The sequence below is a fragment of the Protopterus annectens genome, chromosome 2.part1, assembly GCF_019279795.1.
Source record: "Protopterus annectens isolate FY-2018-M chromosome 2.part1, PAN1.0, whole genome shotgun sequence".
Classification (NCBI taxonomy): Eukaryota; Metazoa; Chordata; order Ceratodontiformes; family Protopteridae; genus Protopterus; species Protopterus annectens.
Genome location: NC_056729.1, coordinates 1,752,391,341 through 1,752,410,354, shown reverse-complemented (window position 1 = coordinate 1,752,410,354; position 19,014 = coordinate 1,752,391,341).

The window sequence follows — 19,014 nt, the reverse complement described above, 5'->3', positions numbered from 1 at the left end:
TTTCTTTTTGTAAATCTAGCATCACTGTTGCTTATCCAGTAAATGATATTCCACCTAAATTGACACAACCATGAGGGACTTAGGTATTCATGTTGGTAACAAGCTGTTCTTTGAATGCCATGTCTGTCTTGTGGTATTCATGTTGATAACAAGCTGTTCTTTGACTGCCATGTCTGTCTTGTGGTTAGGAAATTCTTCTCCCTTGCACAATTCAGTCATCATGGTATCTCCTCATAGTCCAGAAACACAACAGGCCTTGCTTGAGAAATGTCAGTGTTTCCTCACTGTAAAGGTCTTAGCTACCCTGATAGACTAAAATCCATTTCCATCTACCTAGTATCATACAAACTCCTGAGGGATGACCTCTACTTAGCCTTCAGTGGTATGAATGACACAGCACTCTTTGAACTCCTTCAGCTAAACAGAGCCAGTGGTATAGCCAATACCAATTGTAGAGACTTAAACCTTTACTACCACATCAACAATACCAGATGGGATAACAGAGACCTAACCCAATGTATCCCCTCTTTTTTGGAATAGACTTCCCTTATTTATCAAGCAGAGTACTGTCCAAGCAATGTTTAATACTTCTCTAGATGACTGGATGGGAGATCACAAATTTTCACAGGGGATATATGCAGGATGTCTAGTTAAAGGGTACATTGTCAATGTCCTACCAGAACTGGGGGATGTAACAGAGTTTAGTGATGGTCTCATTGCCCATCAGCTTAGGAAGAATCTATGAAACTAGGAACAACTGTTGGTAAATCCAGACCTCTTCAGAATAGGTCACAACAGCAAGGACAGCAAGGACTATATGGGGATGGTTGTTATTATTAGATTATATTAAAGTGCTGCTATTTCTTTCAGATGAGTGATTCACTGGATTTGTTTTTGCTTTATTTATAATTCATTGCATTTTTATCTATAATACACAATACTTAATTCAAATAATAAAGACACCCCTTGATCAAGTACCAACTGTCCTTCCAAAATGCAGACAAGAACATACAGACATAAAGGTATGAGGAGACTCTTATTTTGCTGAGTCCACCCAAGTGCCACAACCAACCCTACATAGCTGAGCACACCCTTCATTGTTCCATAATTTCCTTCTTCATTCTAAGGAGTTGCGAATCCCTGTAAAGTTTGCCACTTGACTAGATTCCCTATGCCAGGTCAGCAGAATATCTTAACACAACAGGTAGAGGAGTCTTCCTGCTTGATCACATTAGATTTAATCAAGAAGAGACACCAGAAAAACAACAACTTTTATTTATTTATTTATTTTATATGTTATTCAAGTATGTGTGCTGGATGCTTATATCCTTAGATTCAGCCTTGATACAGCTTTTGCACATCCGCAAAATGAGCAGCACCAGAAACACTAGATACAGGGATTTGACCTTTGCTTGTGACATAAACAGAATATGCTGGTGAGACAGATTTGTGACTGTAAGGATCCCCACAGTCTAGAATAGTCTCCCCATCTGTGTGAAGCAGACACCATTCTTAACTCTATTCAAATGTAACCTTGACCATTGAATTGGAAACTGCAAATTCTCCCCTGGGCTGGTCCCCTTATTTCTTATAGGCAGAGGCCAACAGTAAACATTCCCTACCTAATACTGAATGAGTAATTATAAATTCAACCCCAGGCTTGCCACCATGTCTCTTACAGCTGAAGGCTGATGGTAAACATTTCCTAGCTAATACACAACCCCTCATAAGTTTTAAGCAACCTCTTAACTAACATACCTCTCCTAAAAATTATACCTGTCCTAACAACCCCCTTTCAATTTAGATGTTCATGTTAACAGGGGATGCAACTGGGTTAGCTTGGGTTGCACAGCTGGGCTTATAAAGACCCTGGTAGTCATTATCCTAGTATATACCTGTGAACCTATGACCCTATGAGCCTATGAAGCAGTGACACGTTTTAGATATGAAACAAGACAAACACAGAAAAGCAGCAAGAAGCAGCACAATCCTGTTACTGTAACGGAAAACAGAGGCAAGTAGTATAATATTGAGAATTACGATGAACAGAGGCTCACTTTAGATAATATCGTCTATAACATGACAATTAAATAAAGAAGAAATATGCTCATTGTTAACATTCCTTCAATCTGTATCTAAGACAATATTGGAAAATTAACTGTGAATATACTATAAAAGTGAAATAACTAACACGTATGTGCACAAGATATCCAACAGTTACTATATAAAACTAACTGGAGTGAAGTGTTCAGTGGAAAAACTGCAGATGGAATGTGAAAAGTTTTGAAAGATAAATTGTTTGAGTGCAAAAAGTCAAAAAAATGTTTAACATCAGGATCTAGGCACGCAACGTCAGGGGGGGTATATTTCCATAAAAACAAGATACACGATTAAGGTGAGAGACAAAAAATATAGGAAACGGAAGAGAGGTCGAACTACAACTTTGAAAACTGAAATAAACAAGTTGGACAAACAGATTAAGCATAATGTTAGACAAGATCAAGAAAAATTTGAAGAAAATTTATATAAAGGTATTGAGCATAATAGGAAACCTTTTTATAGATACATAAGATGTAGAAGGAGTAAAGATACATAAATTGATAAACTGTGTGCAGTCTCTAAAATTTATTTTCACCCACAGCAGATTATAGATATATTTACAAAATCTTACGCAAAACAGTTTGGCTCCACAAAAGGGGTGGTAAGTTGTCCTATTGACATCCAGGTACCCCCAAATCTGGAATCAAATTAGATTATATTGAAAAAGAACTGTGCAAACTGGATCCAAACAAAGTGCAGGGAGGAGATGGAATAAGTAACAATGACCTGAAGAACATTTCAGTATACCATTATATTTATTATTCACTAGGTCATATAAATATGGGGAGATTCCTCAAGATTGGAGACATGCACTTATTAAACCTATCTTTAGGCGAAAGGGGAGTAGGACAAACCCAGAATCATATAGACCCTTAAGTCTATTTTCATGTTGTGGAAAAATAATGGAGAAGGTAATACTGGATATGTTTTGTCAGAACTGGATAGGTTGTGACTTGAAACCATATATCAACATGCATATGTTGAAATAGATCTATTATCACCTGTAACATGATGTTCTATAACAATATAATAACAGCTATGAATGAAAAATCGTGCTGTGATGTGATATATAGATTTAACTTCAGCATTTGACAAAGTCATACACAAAACACTGATTAATAAATTAGTACAACTAGGTATTGATGTACTGTTGATAGGATGGATAGCTGCATGGCTTACAAATAGGACATGGCAAGTATCACACACCAACTGGACAGATGAAATCCTTGGTTACAATCAAGGTGTCTCACAGGGCTCTGTCCTAGGCCCTTATTTGTTTAGATTGTATCTTTCAGACCTTACTTTTTCATCTGAGGTGTTCTACAGTCTATATGCTGATGACCTGAAATTGGGTAAACTGATTACAAGTGTTAGTAGATAAGGCATGTCTGCAAAATAATTTGACTAACTTGACCATTTTGGCACGGGAGAATAATATGTTGATAAATACATCAAAAACTAAGCATATGCAATTTGGGAGACATAAACTGAAAGGTGAATATTTAATACAGCACACAGTGATTGAAACTATAGACTCATTTAAGGACCTGGGTATATGGGTAGATTCAGCTATGAGTTTTTCTAATCATATCAACCAATTGGCTAATGATAGTTATAGAACTATAGGTTGTATAAAAAGATTTATAAAGTCTAATAAATAAAACATAATGAAGTCATTGATTGTTACATTAGACCCAAACTTGAGTATGGAATAACACTATGGAAACCCTATAGGAAAACAAGCATGAATAAACTGAAAAGAGTACAGTGGAAATATACCAAGGGCATCCATGGATGTGAAAATCTAAGTTATTATGAAAGACTAAAATATGTGAACTTGTACAGTGTCTCTTACAGATATTTAAGAGGAGATCTTATTCAGGTATATAGGACATTTAGGGACAACCACTTCTGGGAATGTTTGGGGTTATCAAAAATTACTAGAGAATCATCAGTCAACCTATGTAGAAGTTTCTATAAGAATGACAAGTGTATTAACTGGTTCTCTGACAGAGTAACTGATGCATGGAACAGACTACCAAATTACATTAAAGTAAGTACTAGATTAGATATTTTTAAGAACAGCCTGGATATTTATTATGGGAACAAGTGTTTTGGTATATTGGCAAGCTAGAAGGGCATTAATGCCCGTGCTTGAAACATTTGTATGTATGTATGTATGTATGTATGTATGTATGTATGTTCGGTGAAGGAGAGTGAATAAGTATGGTTAGAAGGGGTTCAAAGGTGCCTTCTTTCTGGGAGAATGACTAGAAGAAAAGTAATTAGTAAGTAGGTGGTTATTTTAATAATTAAATAATAGACAGAGAAAGTGATAGGAAGTACGTCAATAGTAGGATTAGCCAATAAGAAAAGTAATAACAGTTGGCTTTGTACATGATTTCTATAACATGCATGATACAAATCCCACACATTATAACATTATTGATTTGTTTACTAATGATGCACAACAGTGTGAAGTGCATTGTACCAATTTAGCTTTGGACTGTTTGCAGCTCCTGCCACTTTTCAAAGGCTCAAGTTCTGAAAACTTCCACCAGGTACTCAACTGCAAACCTGCAACAGGTAATTGGATTAATTTTCCAGTACTGATATCAGAGTGCATCGTGGGTGGGGGGTTACAAGCCTGAGTGTGCCATTCTTTGGATGAGATGTTAAATCAATGCTGTATCTGTCTGAGTTGGTGGTAGCTCAGATGGATGTAAAACATCCCATGTCACTTATTTAAAACAGTAGTAGCTACTTTATCCATCTTTCTGTTTAGAGAGATAGATACACCCCCCCCACACACACACACGCGTGCGCATACACATATACACACATGCTCGTGCACACACACACACACACACACACACACACACACACACACACATGTGCACGTGCACACACACACACACACAGGCACACACACACACACACACACACACACACACACACACACACACACACACACACATGTGCACGTGCACACACGCACACACACACACACACACACACACACACACACACACACACACACACACACATACCTTAATACATCACACCCCTTCTGTCCCATTTACATTTGTAAAATTTACAATATTTCAATATATTACACTTTCACTTTCATAAATATTAACATCTTTGATTCTATCCCATCATTCTTTTCTTCACAGCCACATTTCCGTTTTTAATCTTCACATCTTTATCATTCGTATTTGTATTATTTAGTAATTCATCACATCTTCTCTTCCACAGCACCCAAACTGCTACCATCAATATCCTATTCCCACCTGTCAACTTAACATATTTTTGTTGTTCATATTCTTATAAAATATTATATTCATGTTTATATTTCAAAAATCTTGCAACTTATGCTCATTTTGATGTTCTTTTCCAAAGGTCTTCATTCTTTTTAGAATCCAAATATAATACTTTGTCATTTCTTCTTTGTTACAATATTTACATTTTCTATCACGCACTACTTTATATTTCATTCTGTTTTTTTTACAGACAGTTGTCTATTAATAACCTCCATATACAATCTCAAGCCTCTTAAAATCTTTATATCTTTCTCTTCTATTTTTAATGCTTTTCATCACACCCCTAAGATATTTCCATGGATATATTAAATATTGTTTTCTACTACTATTTTATAGCATTCCTTTCTAACTTGTTTAACTTTATCAGTCTACATATTCCATAACATTATCTTATAAGCATATTTTCCCCTCATCACCTCCTTTTTTCTTCTTGTTGCCCCTTTTTGGTTTTGCCACCTATCCATATTTCCCGTACAATATTTTCTCTATCAAGTTACCTTCCTCCGCATTCAAACTTGTTAATATAAAAAGGCATTTATATGCCAGTTATATAACTGGATTGCTTTTAATTTAAATCTCCTTCACATTTCTTACTATATATAATTCCTTATCTAAGTAATTTAATTATTGATCTCCAAATAAAACTAATTAAATTGTAACATTTTTTTCTATTTTTGTAGCAGACTTATTTACACACCCAAATGGCCTAACCTTTACACGTATATACATATATAGGTTTACTATCAAATGACTGAAAATCAAATGACTGAAAATTCATAATATTGAATGATGGAATTTGCCCCTTCTCCACAGTAGTGCGATCTTGGAGTTGGTATATATATTTAGCAGGGGGTGTGAGAGTGCAGCCCCCTACAAGAGGGGAGCATGGGGGATTGCCACTAGCATTAAAAATTGTATTCAATATTTTGAATTTTCAGTCTTTTTGAGATTCAGTCTTTAGATTTTCAGTCATTTGAAAATAAACTATATATATATATATATATATATATATATATATATATATATGTATGTATATATACACACACACACACACACACACACACACATTCGTTCTAAAGGATAAATAGAAAGTTTACCATTAACAAACTTCTTTATTTCATCAAGATGTTTTCTCTATTTTTCTACTATTTCCACATTTGCCAAAAATGATTCCTAATAAATGTATTTAATTTCCAGTAAAATATGTTCCTTTTATCTTTTTTCATTCAACCAAAACTTTTACTCTTTGCCCTATTTAAATATTATGCAGTTTACTTAGCCCACTTTCCATCCTTTTTCATAGTTTCCTTCACCCATACTATATTTTTGTTACAATAGCTAAATAATCTGCTATTAAAGATATTTAGGTATTATTACACCTTTTCAATTTCCCATTCTGCTTCTTTCAATTATTACTGCTGTAAAAAAATACTCATCAGACACTCCTGTTTTACTCCTTTTTCAATTATTTTCTTTCCTAATCAACTGTTTACAATAGGCTTCACCCAAGATATCTCATAACACTTCTTTAATACTTTTATTATCTTACGCAAGCCCATAACCCCCTAAAATATCCCACATTGTCAGTTGTATTTACTACATCACATGTAACTAACGTTACATCTTTAGTCACCCTAAAAGTAGCATGTATTATTTATTATTTTTAACATTTCCTTTATTTGTTTCCCTTTACTCCATATACATCTTCCTGTCATTATTATTTATTATTTCTAACATTTCCTTTATTTGTTTTTTCCTTTACTCCTGATACGTCTTCCCCTGTCATTATTTATTATTTCTAACATTTCTTTTATTTGTTTCTCTTTACTCCATATACATCTTCCCCTATCATTATTATTTATTATTTCTAACATTTCCTTTATTTGTTTCCCTTTACTCCATATATGTCTTCCCCTATAATTATTATTTATTATTTCTAACATTCCCTTTGTTTTCCCTTTACTCCATATACGTCTTCCCCTATCATTATTATTTATTATTTCTAACATTTCCTTTATTTGTTTTCCCTTTATTCCATATACGTCTTCCCCTATCATTATTATTTATTATTTCTAACATTTCCTTTATTTGTTTTCCTTTTACTCCATATATGTCTTCCCATATCATTATTTATTATTTCTAACATTTCCTTTATTTGTTTTTTCTTTATTCCATATACGTCTTCCAATACATTATTATTTATTATTTCTAACATTTCCTGTATTTGTTTCCCTTTACTCCATATACGTCTTCCCTTATCATTATTATTTATTATTTCTAACATTTCCTTTATTTGTTTCCCGTTACTCCATATACTTATTCCCCTATCATTATTATTTATTATTTCTAGCATTTCCTTTATTTGTTTTGCCTTACTCCATATACGACTTCCCCTATCATTATCATTTATTATTTCTAACATTTCCTTTTTTTGTTTTCCCTTTACTCCATATACGTCTTCCCCATCATTATTATTTATTATTTCTAACATTTCCTTTTTTTGTTTTCCCTTTACTCCATATACGTCTTCCCCATCATTATTATTTATTATTTCTAACATTTCCTTTATTTGTTTTCTTTTTACTCCATATACATCTTCCCCTATCATTATTATTTATTATTTCTAACATTTCCTTTATTTGTTTCCCTTTACTCCATATACTTCTTCCCCATCATTATTATTTATTATTTCTAACATTTCCTTTATTTGTTTTCCCTTTACTCCATATACATCTTCCCCTATCATTATTATTTATTATTTCTAACATTTCCTTTATTTGTTTTCCCTTTACTCCATATACATCTTCCCCTATCATTATTATTTATTATTTCTAACATTTCCTTTATTTGTTTTCCCTTTACTCCATATACATCTTCCCCTATCATTATTATTTATTTCTAAAATTTCTTTATTTGTTTCCATTTACTCCATATATGTCTTCCGCTATCATTCTTATTTATTTTTTCTAACATTTCCTTTATTTGTTTCCCGTTACTCCATATACGTCTTCCCCTATCATTATTATTTATTATTTCTAACATTTCCTTTATTTGTTTTCCCTTTAATCTGTATACATTTTCCCCTATCATGATTATTTATTGTTTCTAACATTTCCTTTCTTTTCCTTTTACTCCATATACATCTTCCCCTATCATTATTTATTATTTCTAACATTTCCTTTATTTGTTTCCCTTTACTCCATATACATCTTCCCCTATCATTATTATTTATTATTTCTAACATTTCCTTTATTTGTTTTCCCTTTACTCCATATACATCTTCCCCTATCATTATTATTTATTATTTCTAACATTTCCTTTATTTGTTTTCCCTTTACTCCATATACGTCTTCCCCTATCATTATTATTTATTATTTCTAACATTTCCTTTATTTGTTTCCCGTTACTCCATATATGTCTTCCCCTATCATTATTATTTATTATTTCTAACATTTCCTTTATTTGTTTTGCCTTTACTCCATATACTTCTTACTCTATCATTATTATTTATTATTTCTAACATTTCCTTTATTTGTTTTCCTTTACTCCATATACTTCTTCCTCTATCATTATTATTTATTATTTCTAGCATTTCCTTTATTTGTTTTCCCTTTACTCCATATACATGTTCCCCATCATTATTATTTGTTATTTCTAACATTTCCTTTATTTGTTTCCCTTTTACTCCATATACATCTTCCCCTATCATTATTATTTATTATTTCTAACATTTCCTTTATTTGTTTTCCCTTTACTCCATATACATCTTCCCCTATCATTATTTATTATTTCTAAGATTTTCTTTATTTGTTTCCCTTTACTCCATATACGTCTTTCTCTATCATTATTTATTATTTCTAACAATTCCTTTATTTGTTTCCATTTTCTTTATTTTCCTTTTCCCTATCATTATTATTTATTATTTCTAACATTTCCTTTATTTGTTTCCCGTCACTCCATATACTTCTTCCCCTATCATTATTATTTATTTTTTCTAGCATTTCCTTTATTTGTTTTCCCTTTACTCCATATACATCTTCCCCTATCATTATTATTTATTATTTCTAACATTTCCTTTTTGTTTTCCTTTACTCCATATATTCCCCCTATTATTATTTATTATTTCTAACATTTTTATTTGTTTTCCTTTTACTCCATATACATCTTCCCCTATCATTATTATTTATTATTTCTAACATTTCCTTTATTTGTTTTCCCTTTACTCCATATACATCTTCCCCTATCATTATTATTTATTATTTCTAACATTTCCTTTATTTGTTTTCCCTTTACTCCATATACGTCTTCCCCTATCATTATTATTTATTATTTCTAACATTTCCTTTATTTGTTTTCTTTTTACTCCATATACATCTTCCCCTATCATTATTATTTATTATTTCTAACATTTCCTTTATTTGTTTCCCTTTACTCCATATACATCTTCCCCTATCATTATTATTTATTATTTCTAACATTTCCTTTATTTGTTTTCCCTTTACTCCATATACATCTTCCCCTATCATTATTATTTATTATTTCTAACATTTCCTTTATTTGTTGCCCCTTTACTCCTTATACATCTTCCCCTATCATTATTATTTATTATTTCTAACATTTCCTTTGTTTTCCTTTTACTCCATATACATTTTCCCCTATCATTATTATTTATTATTTCTAACATTTCCTTTATTTGTTTTCCTTTTACTCCATATATGTCTTCCCCATCATTATTATTTATTATTTCTAACATTTCCTTTATTTGTTTCCCGTTACTCCATATACGTCTTCCCCTATCATTATTATTTATTATTTCTAACATTTCCTTTATTTGTTTCCCTTTACTCCATATACATCTTCCCCTATCATTATTATTTATTATTTCTAACATTTCCTTTATTTGTTTTCCTTTACTCCGTATACATCTTCCCCTATCATTATTATTTATTATTTCTAACATTTCCTTTATTTGTTTTCCCTTTATTCCATATACATCTTCCCCTATCATTATTATTTATTATTTCTAACATTTCCTTTCTTTTCCTTTTACTCCATATACATCTTCCCCTATCATTATCATTTATTATTTCTAACAATTCCTTTATTTGTTTTCCCTTTACTCCGTATACATCATCCCCTATCATTATTATTTATTATTGCTAACATTTCCTTTGTTTTCCTTTTACTCCATATACGTCTCCCCCTGTCATTATTATTTATTATTTCGAACATTTCCTTTATTTGTTTTTTCTTTACTCCATGTACATCTTCGCCTATCATTATTTATTATTTCTAACATTTCCTTTATTTGCTTTCCCTTTACTCCATATACGTCTTCCCCTATCATGATTATTTATTATTTCTAACATTTCCTTTATTTGTTTTCCCTTTACTCCATATACATCTTCCCCTATCATTATTTATTATTTCTAACATTTCCTTTATTTGTTTTTTCTTTACTCCATGTACATCTTCACCTATCATTATTTATTATTTCTAACATTTCCTTTATTTGTTTTCCCTTTACTCCATATACGTCTTCCCCTATCATTATTATTTATTATTTTTAACATTTCCTTTATTTGTTTTCCCTTTACTCCATATATGTCTTCCCCTATCATTATTATTTATTATTTCTAACATTTCCTTTATTTGTTTTTTCTTTACTCCATGTAAATCTTCCCCTATCATTATTATTTCTAACATTTCCTTTATTTGTTTCCCTTTACTCCATATATGTCTTCCCCTATCATTATTATTTATTTATAACATTTCCTTTATGTGTTTTCCCTTTACTCCATATACGTCTTCCCCATCATTATTATTTATTATTTCTAACATTTCCTTTATTTGTTTCGCGTTACTCCATATATGTCTTCCCCTATCATTATTATTTATTATTTCTAACATTTCCTTTATTTGTTTTCCCTTTATTCCATATACGTCTTCCCCTGTCATTATTATTTATTATTTCTAACATTTCCTTTATTTGTTTTCCTTTTACCTCATATATGTCTTCCCCTATCATTATTATTTATTATTTCTAACATTTCCTATATTTGTTTCCTTTACTCCATACATCTTCCCTATCATTATTATTTATTATTTCTAACATTTCCTTTATTTGTTTCCGTTACTCCATATACTTTCCCTATCATTATTATTTATTATTTCTAACATTTCCTTTATTTGTTATCCCTGTACTCCATATACGTCTTCCCCATCATTATTATTTATTATTTCTAGCATTTCCTTTATTTGTTTTCCCTTTACTCCATATACATGTTCCCCATCATTATTATTTGTTATTTCTAACATTTCCTTTATTTGTTTCCCTTTTACTCCATATACGTCTTCCCCTATCATTATTATTTATTATTTCTAGCATTTCCTTTATTTGTTTTCCCTTTTACTCCATATACGTCTTCCCCTATCATTATTATTTATTATTTCTAACATTTCCTATATTTGTTTTCCCTTTACTCTGTATACATCTTCCCCTATCATTATTATTTATTATTTCTAACATTTCCTTTATTTGTTTCCCTTTTACTCCATATATGTCTTCCCCTATCATTATTATTTATTATTTCTAACATTTCCTTTATTTGTTTTCCCTTTACTCCGTATACATCTTCCCCTATCATTATTCTTTATTATTTCTAACATTTCCTTAATTTGTTTCCCTTTACTCCGTATACATCTTCCTCTATCATTATTTATTATTTCTAACATTTCAGTTTTTTTCCTTTTACTCCATATACGTCTTCCCCTATCATTATCATTTATTATTTCTAACATTTCCTTTATTTGTTTCCCCTTACTTCATATACTTCTTCCCCTATCATTATTATTTATTATTTCTAACATTTCCTTTATTTGTTTTCCCTTTACTCCATATACGTCTTCCCCTATCATTATTATTTATTATTTCTAACATTTCCTTTATTTGTTTTATCTTTACTCCATGTACATCTTCCCCTATCATTATTTATTATTTCTAACATTTTCTTTATTTGTTTCCCTTTACTCCATATATGTCTTCCCCTATCATTATTATTTATTATTTCTAAAATTTCCTTTATTTGTTTTTTCTTTACTCCATGTACATCTTCACCTATCATTATTATTTATTTATAACATTTCCTTTATGTGTTTTCCCTTTACTCCATATACGTCTTCCCCTATCATTATTATTTATTATTTCTAACATTTCCTTTATTTGTTTTCCCTTTATTCCATATACGTCTTCCCCTGTCATTATTATTTATTATTTCTAGCATTTCCTTTATTTGTTTTCCTTTTACCTCATATATGTCTTCCCCTATCATTATTATTTATTATTTCTAACATTTCCTTTATTTGTTTTCTCTTTACTCCATATACGTCTTCCCCTATCATTATTATTTATTATTTCTAACATTTCCTTTATTTGTTTCCCGTTACTCCATATACTTCTTCCCCTATCATTATTATTTCTAACATTTCCTTTATTTGTTTTCCCTTTACTCCATATACATCTTCCCCTATCATTATTATTTATTATTTTTGACATTTCCTTTATTTGTTTTCCCTTTATTCCATATACGTCTTCCCCATCATTATTATTTATTATTTCTAACATTTCCTTTATTTGTTTTCCCTTTACTCCGTATATATCTTCCTCTATCATTATTTATTATTTCTAACATTTCCTTTGTTTTCCTTTTACTCCATATACGTCTTCCCCTATCGTTATCATTTATTATTTCTAACATTTCCTTTGTTTCCCCTTACTTCATATACGTCTTCCCCTATCATTATTATTTATTTCTAAAATTTCCTGTATTTGTTTTCCGTTTACTCCATATACGTCTTTCCCATCATTATTATTTATTATTTCTAACATTTCCTTTACTTGTTTTCCCTTTACTCTGTATATATCTTCCCCTATCATTATTATTTATTATTTCTAAGATTTCCTTTGTTTTCCTTTTACTCCATATATGTCTTCCCCTATCATTATTTATTATGTCTAACATTTCCTTTATTTGTTTTCCCTTTACTCCATATACATCTTCCCCTATCATTATTATTTATTATTTCTAACATTTCCTTTATTTGTTTTCCCTTTACTCCATATACGTCTCCCCCGTTATGACTTCCAAAATGACAGGTATTCTTTTTTGCATTATTTTCATTTTATATTTCAGGGTGTGGACAAGATGGCTAACTGGGAGCAGCAACTGGTGAAAGCTCTGAGACTGAAAATCTTTCTCTCCCAGAAATTATAATCAAAAAATTCAAATTTGGAGATACTTGTTAGTTATTTTTATTTATCAGTAGTCAGAGAAAAGATTTATATCATTGAGTTCTTCACATCTGTAATTTTCCTATTAGAATTTCAACTGCTTGATTAAGAGAGAAGAGACTTCAACATGAGCCACTCAAGAAATGTTACACCAGATTCTTTTGCTAAAAGACCCACCCAGTCATTAGTATCTAGTATGCAGGATGTATTACCTACAAACTGGATACCAAAATAAAAAAAAGTTTCAATGAAGAGACTAGAAACAAGATGAAGCATTTAGAAATTCTCATGAAACAGCAATGTGCTCAAATCATCAGTATGGACCATGAAGGGAGAATAACTGAAGGTGAGTCTCAAAATGATTTTTTAAACAAAATAATTGGATTATAGATAAAGTTGATGATTCACAAAAATAGACTGAGATGAAATAACATTAGAATTTATGGTATACATAGAAAGCATGAGGGAGACAATATAATAGATTTACTTTTATTATGTTGAAAGTGATTTGTGTGATTGTGAAATTCAACATGTTTCTGAATCAAAATGTCAAAACTGGTTTCCTGGAAAACCATATTCGACCATTTTTGAACTGCAGCACAACAGTGAAAGTTAGAAGACATTTTGGAATGTCTCCAAACATCATTATGCAGAGGGCAAGCCACCCTGTGCCCCCCATGTGGGAGGCTGTGCAACTCACACCCCCTGTTACTTTAATATACAAACTCCGAGATCGCACTACAGTGAGGGAAAGGGTGCATTTCCTGATTGCCGCTATAGTGCAATCTGCACCTGAAATGCCAAATTCAAATGATCAATTGTGCCAGTGTGCATTCACTCATTGTAATTCGTAACATTTGCAGTCAACATTCCCCAAATCTTGAATTTGTACTTTCGCACTTTCATGCATTGTACAACTTACTTTCAACATAATGAAAGCAAACCAATATAATAAGCTTCTTAACAACCTAGCTACATAAAACATTAAATCTACCTGAAACTTTATTTTTTTGGAATTGAAAGGCCACATAGATCCCCGGGAGCACCTTTGAAGAAGGAAAACTCACCACCACATTCATTTATAGTTAAGTTTATGTCTCATAGAAAAAGATCAAATGTTAAAACAGCATGGTCCAGTCCACATACTAAAATAGGTGAACATGTGAGATTTGACAATGATTATTTCAGTGAAATAATGAGTAAAAGAAAGTCCTGCTTACCACTGATCAATGAACTTAAAAATAACAATATTAAAGCCATTTTGCTGTTTCCTGCAAAGATCAAATTATTTCTTTCTGAAGGAAGCTAACATATTTGACACATTGGAGGAAGCATCCACTTTTGTCGATAAAATAAAATCCTTAACAATACTGAATGGATTGTAACACTATATCCCTCAAAAGACAGAGTGAGTTGAATTCCTGAAAAAAGCTTAAAAACAAGTGATGTTTATTCTCCAATTGCAGGACTTTTATTTTCTGAAACAGTAGATTTACACTTTAAGTAAAAGGTTTGCAATGGACTTTAAGCTTCAAAACATATGTAAGTATGTATTTATACTTTAGGCTAAAACATTTTTATGGCAAGGAATATAAATAGTTAGTTTTGCTGTTTTACCATATTTACAGTAAACAAAACGTCATATATTTCATTTAACTAAACTTATAAATGTAAAAAATGAAGAAAAACAGTCGCAACACTTCACTGGAAACTGAAAACTGTTTTAATGACAAACAGAGTGGCAAATCAACCAACAACTAAGCACTTTCACCTTGGATTTTACTGGCATCATCAGAGTTGTAAAAAAGCCAAGCATAACAGCTGAAGTACCCTCATAGGTGAAATAAACAACCAATCACATTCTTCATACAATTAATGCAAGACACTAACTAGTTTAACTAGTTAAAAACATATCACTAAAAGTCAAGATTTTAAAACAATAACTGTCATAGAAATAGTAAAAAAAATGGTGAATACAGTTTAAAATACATTTTAAGACAGCAAAAGCCTAAGCCCAAATATAAATACAATTACCTATCAAAGTTTATAATTCCAAAAGTGGAACATAAAAAACTCTGATATTATTTCAAATTAAACAAGCCCTTTGTTTCAAAATAGGGGTCAGTGATATACAGTCATTAAGTCCCGGTGAAACACTGGCATTTAACCTCATCTGTCATTTATTTTCCCTTACTGCTACTTCTAATTTAATATCACCACCCCTCTCATTTTGTTGAACCTTGTCAATCACAAAAAAGATGAACCTTTCAAAGCTCTCACACTTATTACTGTGAACAAAAAGATCATTATGTGAATCCCTATTCTTTATTGCCCTTAAATGTTCACTGATTCTATCTCTCAACATGCGGACAGTTTTTCCAACATAAAAGCATGTACAAGACACACAGGTAGCTAGATAGACTAATATGGATATGATGAAGTTACGTTTCCCCGGGCATCTAATACAGTAATCATAATTCCCTACCGTGACATATGGCCCGTCATTAATAAACTTACAAAATTTACAGGCACCACATTTCATCATAAGGAAATGATACCCGGGTTTTGAGTTGGGTTTAAAATTCCCTTCTAAAATGTTCTTAATATTTCTGCCCCTACTATAGACTATTTGGGGTTTATTACCAAGAAGTTCCCTGGTCACTTCACAAAAACAAGTGTCCCAACATCTATTGACAAACGAACATATATTATGGAATCTGTGTTGTAACGCAAAACCATCACATCTGTAGTAATATCTCTAGGTCTGGTTTGTGTTTAGGCAACTGTGGTGTTCAATATGGGGATAAAAGATGTTTCTTTTTACCAAAATTTCTTTCTCAATTTTAATCAAAATTCTCAATGGATATCCCCTCTCAATGAACATCCCTATTAATACATACAGTTCATTGGTAAAGTTCACATCATTGCTTATTAAGCGTGATAATCTCACCATTTGGCCCTTTGCTATGCTTTTCAACTGGCATGGTGGGTGTCAACTCTTGAAGTGCAATAAGCTATTAGAATATGTCTTTTTTCTGAAGATAGTGCTACATAATTCTTGATTTATTTCAGTCTTGAACAATTTACTGTCCAAGTTATCAATCTCATCAGGTTTCCATGTACTAGTAAACCTAAAAAACAGTTGTAGAATTTAAATATTCTACAAATTCATCAGCTTTGTCTTCTGTCCCTTGCCGTAGGATGAGTAAATCATCCAAAAATAGATTGTATTACACAATTTTGTCATAAAAGTGTGCCCTAAACACAAATTTTCTCTCCCATTCTAGGAGTACAAGGTTGGCAAATATGGTGGCACAGTTGGCCCCCATAGCCGCACCTGATATCTGGTGATAAATTTCACCCTCAAACATCAAAAAATTGTTCTTCAGAACATGTTCTATGACATCATTAAGGAACATTATTTTATTAGCTTTTATCTGTGAATTCTTGTGCAAACTCTCCTGAAACATCTCCAAATATTCAGTGTGTGGAATTACAGAAAATGAATTAATGACATCAGTAGTCAAGAATGAATAGCTGCCTACATTTTTTATAGTTTTACTTCTTTATAAATGGTGCCAGGAGTTCTTCAAGATGTGGTCAGTTTCCCTGACCATGACACTGGCTCATCTGTCAACTAATGCTGCCAGAGGTTGCATCTTGGATACTCGAGCTGAAGCTATGGGGCCTAAATGGTGGATCATACAGATTTTTGTGAATCTTGGGAATTCCGAACACTGTAGGTAAGTGTGAATTGTCCACACTTAAGTAACCCAATACAGTTTGATCTATATAGTGCATTGAAACAGAGCATCAGAAAGAAAATAGTCAATTCTTATATATGCTCTATTTAGCTCATTTCTAGACACCCTTGAATATGTGCATATATCATTCAGTATGTTAAACATTTTGGAGATATAATCTATCTGAGTCATTACAACCAGCCCTCTGCCCTTATCGGGCTTCATAAATCACAGATTTTTATCACTAGCTAAGCTAGTAAGAATATTTCTTTCCTCATGAGTCACATTTTCACATTTGTGGCTAATAATTGCCAAAACTGTTCTTATTTCACATTCACATATTCTTTCGAATGTTGATGTCTCAGAATTGTTTGGGGTCATAAAAGTACTTTTTCTCACCAAAGAGTCCTGATTAAAATCAATATTAGACTGACCTTTGTATAATAATCTCAAATTTAATTTTCTCACAAAAAGGTTTAAACTAATCAACGTGTCAGCAATGTCATATCTCAAATCAGGAACAAATGAGAAACCTCCTTTAAAAAGTTCAAAATGCACATCACCAATATTCAGTGCACTAAAGTTATACACTGTAAAACCATGCTTAGTAATTATTTCACAAGTTTCAACATTGTTGTCACTAAAGTCATTATGTCCTGGAACATCAGTTGTTAAAGCAGAATCAATGCTTGTTTCCAAATCACATTCAAAGCAGTCAAAGAATGTTAGTTGCACCTCTTTCTCCCCCCTCCCCATTGTCTCTTGTAGTAGTGACCATTGTTCTGTTTGTTTCAGGAACCTCTGGACATCTGATTCCTCAGACACAACAATCTCCTTAATTGGGGTTCTGCCTCTAACAAAAAAAATCGTCATCCAAAAAAAACATCAATGGTGTTTTCATCATTAGAAGCAACATTATTGGTATTAGTTCCACCATAATTCACAGCTGCTTTGACTGCATTTCTATTTTTCTTCACAGTAATAAGTGTGTGAACTTTAAAACGTTCACTTTTTTGTGATTGACAAGGTTAAACAAAATGAAAGGGGTGGTGACATTAAATTAGAAGTAGCAGCAAGAGAAAGTAAATGGCAGATGAGGTTAAATGCCAATGTTTCATCAGGACTTAATGATAGTATATCACTGGCCTCTATTTTGAAACAAAGGGCTTATTTAATTTGAATTAATATCAGTGTTTTTTATGTTCCACTTTTGGAATTATAAACTTTGACAGGTAATTGTATTTATATTTGGGCTTAGGCTTTTGTTGTGTTAAAAATGTATTTTAAACTATATTCACCATGTTTTTACTATTTCTAGGACAGTTATTGTTTTAAAATCTTGACTTTTAGTGATATGTTTTTAACTAGTTAAACTAGTTAGTGTCTTGCATTAATTGTATAAAGAATATGATTGGTTGTTTATTTCACCTATAAGGGTACTTAAGCTGTTATGCTTGGCTTTTTTTTACAACTCTGATGACGCCAGTGGAATCCAAGGTGAAAGGGCTTAGTTGTTGGTTGATTTGCTACTTGTCATTCAACGAGTTTTCAGTTTCCA